The sequence below is a fragment of the Euprymna scolopes genome, chromosome 8 (genome assembly GCF_053919585.1).
Source record: "Euprymna scolopes isolate OS-2025 chromosome 8, ASM5391958v1, whole genome shotgun sequence".
Taxonomy (NCBI): Eukaryota; Metazoa; Mollusca; class Cephalopoda; order Sepiida; family Sepiolidae; genus Euprymna; species Euprymna scolopes.
The window spans coordinates 56,159,875-56,170,011 of NC_136489.1; positions in this window are offsets into that span (position 1 = coordinate 56,159,875).

Consider the following 10,137-nt stretch of genomic DNA (forward strand, 5'->3'; position numbering starts at 1 on the left):
TCTTATCCTCATGCCAAATGGACCGGTTAAAGAGGCGTGAAATGGCGCATGGCGTCACGGATGCCGAGTTTGGCGGGGAAACAACGGTTTCAGTTTGTTTATGGAATATGCGTGAGGCAGGTCATCAATAACGCTGTACCAACTAGCGGAAAATTTTGATAATCGATAAGTGCGAAATGTTTCCCCTTAGATCTCTGTTCGCTGTGTCCACCAATTAACTAATTAGTTAAAAGATACTTTCTACTTTCCTTTCTCTTTCTTTCTCACGTTCTCTCTCACTCTTTCTCTCTCTCTTGCTCTTTCTATTTTTCTCTCTCTCTTTCTCTCTCTCTCTTGCTCTTTCTATTTTTCTCTCTTTCTCTCCATCTTTTTCTCTCTTTTCCCTCTCTTTCTGTCTCTGTCTTTTTCTGTCTTTCTCTCTCTGTCTTTCTCTGTTTATCTCTCTCTCTCTCTCTCTCTCTCTCTCTCTCTCTCTCTCTCTCTCTCTCTCTCTCTCTCTCTCTCTCTCTCTTTAGTCTTTCTCCTTTTCTCTCCCGTTCTCTCTCTTTTTATTCCCTCTCTTTCTCTCTCTCTCTCTCTCTCTCTCTCTCTTTCTTGTTTTATCTCTAAAATTTAAGATAAAAAAAACCTCAGCCGTCATTAGTATTTTCTTCTACCTACCTATACAAACATTTGATTAATAAAAACATGATACGTTTTCACTTGATGCTCGTTTTATAATACTGAGTGTTTAAAAGTAATCATCAAGTACAATTCTTGTATCTTTTGTATAACTCAACGGCGGATTGAACATAGTGTTCAGGTTTATTAGCAAACCAATATGCCAAAGTCATGGGTTATTTGAGAACAAAAATTATAAAAGTTAATTAAGTTTTTAAACTGTGTGACTAATGTGCTTTAAAAGCCCGTCTCAAATATTGTACTAGAGGCTTAACACATGAAACATATCCATTTTAATTAAGAGTATTGTATTTTGTTGAATAACGTGGCATTAATAATGACATCGTGTGTCAGTGTGTGTTTTTGTGCGAATAATGTAAAGCCATTCTACAAAACAACTTAGAAATGACGTACTCATATTAGAGACACATGAAAGAGAAAAATCAGAGTAGTCAATCACGTGATTTGATGTTTACCTATATAAAACATATCATTTTTATACACACTAATTACGTGATCTCCACCATCTTTCACACATCCAACTTACTACCAACCTTACCCTCCCTTCCCTTCCACACTCGCGCATTCTTTCCCGTTAACATTCTTGACTTCAAGGTTTGCTTAAAGTTTTGTATATTTCATATGACTTCAATTCAATAAATAATTAATCTAATGCAAAGTTTCGTCGCTGAAACGAAATCTTGAAGCGAAAGAAGCATGATTCTGTGTTCATTTTTCCTGCTGTGTTTTTTGCGACTCTACCTACACTTTCCGTCTGATGTTTATTTGTTTTAACAGATGTTGATATATCAACCTATCTATCTCTACCTTCCTCCCTGCTCTTTGCTTTTATATATATGATGTTGTGATGTATGTAGAGAGTGATATATATATATATATTGTATTGATATTCATATAAAAACCCCTTTTTTCGATTTATTTAAACTGAAAATACAACTTAGTTATATATGAGGCGTACACCTGCATTCATCTGCAAAAGATCTAGCTAATTTGCATATTCTTTTAACATTCATTTTAATTATTTACCTATTAGTTTTTTCGGTTTTCTTATGGGGTGTTCGTCTTTAGTTAACTATTACGTGTAATTATATTTATACAGATATTCTACATTATTTATACTTGCGTAATATTTGCATAAAAAGCTTATAATAAACACAAACGTCTTTATTTATATATTTATGTAAGCGTATATATATTTGTTTAAAAAATTCTTCCTACTAAACTCCTCTGTCATTTTTTTAGTCTACATACATGAAACTTAATATATTTGATATTAGAACCCATGCAAAACTTTATAATTGGGTTTTAGTCAGAAAGAACTGGTGCAAAAGTGTGAAAATGAAAAACTGGAATTTTCCAGGTGAAGGTTGAATGACGGCATTACGAATATGCATGCGTAGCGTAATAGCAATTGGTTCATGTTTTAATTTTAAGCCTTGCAGCAAACATGTCGTCATAGCTCAGACATTAGAGTCAAAGTAAATCGCAATCTAAACGTTTTGGTTTCGTTTCTCCGTGGTGACGCACGAATCCTATTTTTTTCTTTTTTAAATCATTATTATATATTGAGTCCAATATAAAAATATATACGAAATCTGCAAGACAACCTACACATAATATTTTCACGTTATATTCCCGTAGAAACTCGTCGGGCTAAAAATCCATAGTACTTACGGAGATGTGTTAAAGAGCATCTCCCCCCCCCTCTCTGGCTTTCTTACTCTTTCTATTTTCTCTCTCTGTGTCTCTATTAGAGAATAGAGAAAGAGAGAGAGAGAGGGAGGGAAAGAGAGAGAGAGGTGAATAACGTGAACAGTGGACACGTTTGCAGAAGAAGGGTCAGCTGAACAGATGACGTGGTGTCATGTGATGAGGTTAGCTAATTCTTTCTTGGGAAGTTTGGTTTCGGGTGTTGAAAAAGACAGCCGGCTTTTCAGCTGCCCCCCTGGGCTGGGGAGGACGCTGACGTGTACCAAGCGAGCAAGCAAGGTTCACCTCCATTCTGTGTCGACCTTTGGAAGGTGAATAAAAACATAAAACCTTAATTATCATCTTGGAGTGAATTCTTCATTTAACAGGCCAGCTCCCCTCCAAGAGACAATGAAACCAGAGGAACAACCGACGACACATGAATGAAAAGGTATGTTAAGAAATGCGTGTACACAAACACACACCCACGGGACATGAACAATAAGATTAGAAACTAGACGATCACGTACACGAATCTCCTTCTTGACACTATTCCCTTTATGATACAATCTCCTTTATGACACACCGCTATATAACAGTATTCGTTTTGGTGCTCGTGACTAAGTTCACATCATCGATGTGAAGTCGAACCTGTGTTTAAGAAATACGACGTGGAAACAGGTCCTTAAAAGGGAAAGGAGATTTAAAGACAAGAAAAAAAAAGAAAAAAAGACTATACAACACAATAAAATGTCTGGAAGAAAAAAAGAGAAAGAACATTAGTAGAAAAAAAAAGAAATACAAATCAACACACACACAACGATTGTCCGTTAAAACAGTAGGTAATTAGAAAAATAATTTAAAAAAAAGAAAGAAAGAAATGGTTCTCAAGAAAAAAACAGACACATCAAAATTATATATATTGGTAGATTTATGTGCTGAGTAATAAGGAAAAATAATAGTAAAGAGAAAAAAAGAAAAGAAAAGAAAAAAAATTTCTGTGAGAAAAACAATAGAATAACTTGGAAAAAAAACGAAAGACAGACTGATAAAATATTGTTAATTTTGAATTAAACAGCAAGTGTAAAACAGAAGGACAGAAAGAAAGAAAAAGAAAAAGAAAATAGAACATATGACTTGTTAGCTACAGCGTGTGTGTCAGAAATGAGCCTGTCACCTTACTAAAAAAAACACGTCAATCACAAAAGGTTTGTTGTGAATAATAATTTTTGTTGCAATTTTGAACTGCGAAAGTTCATGTGCTTTTAGTGAAAAAACAATATGAACTGTTGATGAAAAGACAATGGTCATGTCCTGTAAAATGATTTTTTTTCTTTTTCGCTGATTGTGCGATTTTTTTTCGTAGGAATTTTTTTTTTTTTTTTTTTGCTGACGTGGGAAAAATTTTGTTGTTTGGATTTTTGTTATTGCTAAGATGGGACTTTGTGAATGCTTATAGGATATTTTTGTATATTTTTAATTTATTTTTTTATGTAATTGATGTGTTCTAAAATGGTATTGTGCAGGATTTTCTTACTCTGTGACATGTTTTTTTTTTCGCAGAATGGGGAGGTGGAATCTTGCTTGTGGGGTCTATGGAAAGAAGGATTAATAGAAGAAAAAATGTGTTGTTAATTAATTAAATAATAATCATAATAGTAAAGAGAAAGAAATAAGATTTAAACAGTGTAAAAAAAAAAAAATAGAAGGTTGGTTAAGATTAAATGGTCGGTCTAATCCAAGTAGAATTTTAAAGAGGGGACAGGATTAAATTTATGTAGGCGGTTAACTATTTTTTTTTTTTTGAAGAGATTCACAGGACCCTGCAAGGGGGATTTTTTAATAGGTTTTTCGATTATGAAAAATGCCATTTTCGGCGCCTGTATGTAGCTTGATTAAGCTGGCCGGTGTTACCGGTTGAAAGATCATATTCTTCGCATACAATAAAGACGGGAGGCTGCATGCCTATGGGCTTAAAAGGCTTGTTGTAGCTGCAACGAGGGTGCGCGATAGAATGCACCCACATAGAGTAAGCTTGCAGATAGGGCCGCTTGTGAGCTTCGGCTGATTGAAAATGCCCAATTCTTGGGAGTAACAGAACTTCCAACACAATAGCGGACGTGTAGTGGTGACGTGGCCACTATGTAGTGAATCTGAGGAAGGAGAAAAAGAAAAAAAAAGATAGAATATATGCCGCTTATAAGTAAGAATTTTAGAAGTAAAATGTTACCCTATTGTGAATTAAAGGTACCAAAATTTAAAAAAAAAACCATGCTGGGTGAATTTAATTGGTATTATTAAATTAAATTATTTTGGAATAGATTTGGTTGGTTTAGTTATATTTTAGGGACGTTTAGCGCGTAGTTGCAATTTTTTCATGAGAATTACAAGGCGATTAGGCTGTAGAAAGCAGTTTTTTCTGTTGTTTTATTTTTTTTTTATAAGCCACGGTATTGTCACAAATTAGAAAATTTGGCAGGGGAAATACTATTTTAGAGTAATGAGAACCCTGTTAAAACAATACTAGTGGTTCCAGTGAGTTGGAAGATGCCACGTAGGCCCAAGCAACGGCAATAAGTCTTGTCCAACAAAAGTCTGACGTGCGAGGTCGCGATAATTCCTCAGGGTACGGAGCGACTGGACAGTCGGTATCAAGCCTAATCACGGGGAAATAGAAGAAAGGGAAAGATGCAGATTACGTAAGGGACAAGATAGAGCCTTATTATTTTTTTTATTTTTTTAGAGGAATGTGTGAGGGATATCTGGGTTGGAATCTTGGGACTTGCTGGGAATGCGGAAAAATCACAAAAGGAAAGCTACTTAAGTAGAAATCGATGCGCAAGTAAGCTTTGGCGCATTAGTTAGGGAGTGATGATTCCGTATCTTGTCGGGTTCCAGGAGCTCAAACAGGGTCCGAGTGAATCAGTGTGAAGGCGTATCTTGACTTAGACCAACCAAGGGAGTTGGTCAACAAGAGCTTTGTGAAGTCCCGAAGTAGTAGATAGAATAGAACAAAGCTCCAGTAATAGGACCACTCAGAGAAAGACGTCAGGGCATTACAGTAAAGGAAAAAAAACTGGGACTTACGCCTATGCTGAAAGTCGAGAACGCGAGTGGGATGGTTGGGTCGGTAGAGCATCAGACTTTTAATCTGAGGGTCAGGGGTTCGAGTCCCCATGCGATAAAGCTACCACCAACATGGAGCATCCGACGTTCTGGTCGTAATTGCGATGTGCTGGCCCCATTTCGAAAAAGTGATCGAAAATGGAGTCTCCATTTGTTTGGCCAAGTGGTCCAAATAAAGAGCAGAGTCAGTGGAAAATATCCAACAATGCGACCGCCTAGACAAGATGTATATCTGCAAAGCTGTATCTTTGTCTAACTTGGAAGCAAGTTAATGTCGAGGAGGGACTTTCGAGAAGCAGCAGAAGGGTTGATAGTGTTGTAGAAGAGTACTGGTGCCTGATCTTTCTTGGAAAAGGGGTGAGTCCGGAAAGTGAAAAAATAAAGATGTACTTCGGACATAATTATTTTTTTTAGTTAGTTAATTATTAAAAATTTATGGCTTGCCATACATTTTGATAAAAAAGGGGTGGAGGAATGTTAAAGAGCATCTCCCCCCCCTCTCTCTGGCTTTCTTACTCTTTCTATTTTCTCTCTCTGTGTCTCTATTAGAGAATAGAGAAAGAGAGAGGGAGAGGGAGGGAAAGAGAGAGAGAGGTGAATAACGTGAACAGTGGACACGTTTGCAGAAGAAGGGTCAGCTGACCAGATGACGTGGTGTCATGTGATGAGGTTAGCTAATTCTTTCCTGGGAAGTTTGGTTTCGGGTGTTGAAGAAGACAGCCGGCTTTTCAGCTGTCCCCCCCCTGGGCTGGGGAGGACGCTGACGTGTACCAAGCAAGCAAGCAAGGTTCACCTCCATTCTGTGTCGACCTTTGGAAGGTGAATAAAAACATAAAACCTTAATTATCATCTTGGAGTGAATTCTTCATCTAACAGGCCAGCTCCCCTCCAAGAGACAATGAAACCAGAGGAACAACCGACGACACATGAATGAAAAGGTATGTTAAGAAATGCATGTACACAAACACACACCCACGGGACATGAACAATAAGATTAGAAACTAGACGATCACGTACACGAATCTCCTTCTTGACACTATTCCCTTTATGATACAATCTCCTTTATGACACACCGCTATATAACAGATGAAACTCGTAAGTCACTATGTAGCCTAATTGGCATAAATATATTTTCATAACTTACTACTAGCTCTACTCACGTACTGAGCACTTTTGAAGCTAATGTTGAAAATCGATACATTAAACAGTATATCTCTTGATAACATTTTATGTGCATATATGAAATAATAATTATATAGAGTAAAAAAATCTTTTCGTAATCTATACGTGAAAAACACAATATGTGTGTATTTAAAATTAAGAAAACAATGCAAGCCTTCCCTCCAAAATATATTTATAGGTTATCTACAAGAAATGTCACCATACGTAAAATTGGAATGTTTCTGCATTGCTTGTAGTAACAAGCAATGCAGAAACATTCCAATTTTACGTATTCTCATTGACACCGGTACTATCTTAACACTAATATATGTCATGTACCAGTTGAGATAATTTGCATACTAAGTAAATCCGAATATTGCAGATTTTAAACTTGCACAAGTCTTTAAATACAAAAAATTAAAAAAAAAAAATACGGGAGAAGACCCATCTCTTGGTCATGAAACATAAGTAGGGAATCTAACGTTATAACGTAAAATAAAAAAGGGGTTCATTAGTTGTTGACTTTTTAATTAATTCTGAGATTTAAAACTAGAAGTGTTATTAAACTCAGTACTTTCTCGTAGTACTAATCAAAGAAGCAAGTCCGCATAACCAACTATTGGCACACTTCAGTTATGTCATCCAAAACAACACTTCATTTAGTCATCAGGCAATATACCACAAGCATTAACATGAAAGAAAGCAACCTCATGAAAGAATAGAGACAGAAATAAAAAAAACAATATAGCAATAAGTAAACATACCAATACAATGACTAAATCAAACCATATGCTATACAAACTGATAAGTGATGACGCTCACTTCTAAATAAGTTAAATAAAATATTTTGACATTGTTTTCACTGATCTTGAATTTATTTTTGTATTAATTAGTAAATATCATTCCATTATATACTAGCAGACTGCCCCAGCGTTGCCCGGTCGTAAAATACGCTTTACTATGATATTTTAATTTATGCAGATTTTGTATTTATTATTCTAGAGACAATTCTCTATCGATTATTATATCGTAGTCAATATATAGTAGCGATTTCAAAAGCGTTTTAAATATATGACTTTAGTGCCATTATCTAGAATCGAAACCAAAGCATGTAGCTCTCTAACCTTATTTGTTACCGTCCGACTAAATCCATACGCGAACTCAAACTTAAAAAAAACGTTGTTTAAGATATTAATGTAAATTTGCGCATGTGTCCAAATAACACGTCTAGTCAACTTACGCCTGCCAATTTCAAATTGTTTTCAATTTTAAATAAATAATCTCTATTAGTATTTTGTTCATTTCAAAATGTAAGGTTTTATTTGCAACACTTGTGTACAATTGTTTCGCCCAATACCTGGTATATAGTGATATAATTGTTCGTTCCTTACTAGTGTCCCAACTTGGCATATCAACAACGTGAAAAAAACATACAAAAAACAATCTTTTAAAATCTTCAACAGCCTTAAACATAGGCCTCCCTTATCAACAGTCCGGTATTCACGATTTTTCCTTATCCCCAACATATACTATGCGTCTGTATAAAGTGGTTTCCCATTATCAATATTTTATGGTATTGTATAGTACACTTGCCTTTATATATCTCTTTGACGCTTGTACGATTACAATGAGTTTTATACGTTTGTTTTAGTCCACGCTGTATTTTTCCACTTCCGGTACGTAATAGTAGTTCAGGAGTTAATGTACGTTCGGCAGCAGTTTATTAATCTATTGCACACACACACACTCACACACATATGTATGAGTGTGTGTTCGTGTGTGTGTACATATATATTATTTCATTTTTTTTCGGGCACATTCATAAGAACATTCTAAAAAGGTCAGCGAGTTTATAGTTATATATGAAGTTGTATCAATTGCTATTCTGTATTAATTGATGGCGGAGATCTGGGAGTCATTGAATATAAGTATCCGGGAAGATTGATCTCATCATAGAAGACTATGAGTAAAAATGAAAACAAATAATTATTATGCTCGGATGAATACGGTTCGACGAGTGCAGTTCTTTGCTGAAGGAGAAAATCGTACCAATTTGCTTGAAGATATGGTCATCTTCCGAACAATCATGTATGGCGACATGGAAACGAACGGTCGCGACAGAAAATAGCGACTGAAATCAATATGCGAAGATTATTATTCAATATTATTAAAATGAAGTAGAGCATGATTGAAAGTTGACATCGTCGACAAACCAATAGAAAATTAAGGTCAATAAACCATTTATCTCTTACGGGCATGAGTATGTGAATGAAGAAGAGGAAGAGCGGAGAAGATGAGGAGAATTAGATGGGAGATACGGTTGAAAACTGACTCTCAAACTGACTATAAATCGTAAAATCTGAAGACACACACACACATATACATATATATGTTTGGAGGTACAAAATTTATATAAGGATTTGAATAAAATGTACGGAAATTTCTCGAGAGCTCTTTCAGCGATCATTTCATCAGGAGAAATCGATAGCATACAAAAACAATGTTACTGGCGAAATTAAAGAGCACTATGGGGGAATTTGAATGTGCCAGTAATTTCAGATATGTTGACGACACTTTTGCTATGTTTTCATCACAAAGTGAAGCGTTATCTTCTTTTTAAATGGTTGAATTTCTTGCATGGGGCTCTTAAGTTCACTATGGAAAGTGAGAAGGACAATTCTCTTTCTGTTTCCTTGCGTTTGGTATACACTACGAGACTTGCTTTTCCTTCTTTTCGCAAACACAGTTTGTCTTACACTCAAATTAGTAATATTGTTTATCAATTTAAATGCCAGCGCGATGCTGGTTATGTTGGGCGAAAATCTTTGCATTTGCTAACTCGTATAAACCAGCATGTTCCATTTAAAATCAGACACGGGAGGGTAGGATCTGGTAGTCTTTCTCCTTCCGTAGCCTTGGACTCTGCCACAATCCATGCTGTGCTGAAAAATATAAAATAGAGTGGTTCGAGGTGCTACACAGAGCAGACTCCAAAAACCATTTATAGATTGTGGAGTCTGTCCCTATTGCTGTTCAAAAACCTTCTTTATGCCACGTTATTTGTCTTTGGAGAACTTTGACCCGTTTACCCCCCCTTCCCCTTTCCCCTCGCTGTGCCAAGGTTTAGTTTTAATCGCTTTTAGATGCAATTTCAGCTTAAATCTTTCTTTTAATCGTTTTTTTTTTTCTTATTTCTGGCACATTCAAATTCACCCATAGTGCTCTTTAATTTCACCAGTAATATTGTTTTTGTATGCTATCGATTTCTCCTTACGCAATGATAGCCTAAAGAGCTCTCGAGAAATTTCCGCACATTTTATTCAAATCCTTACATATATATATATATATATATATATATATATATATATATATATATATATATATATAGTCATCCACATACAGTACTGTTTCGCTGTTTCACAGCTCATCAGTGCGGCTAGACAGGCAACTACCTCAAGCCAGGATTGAACCCCAACCGTT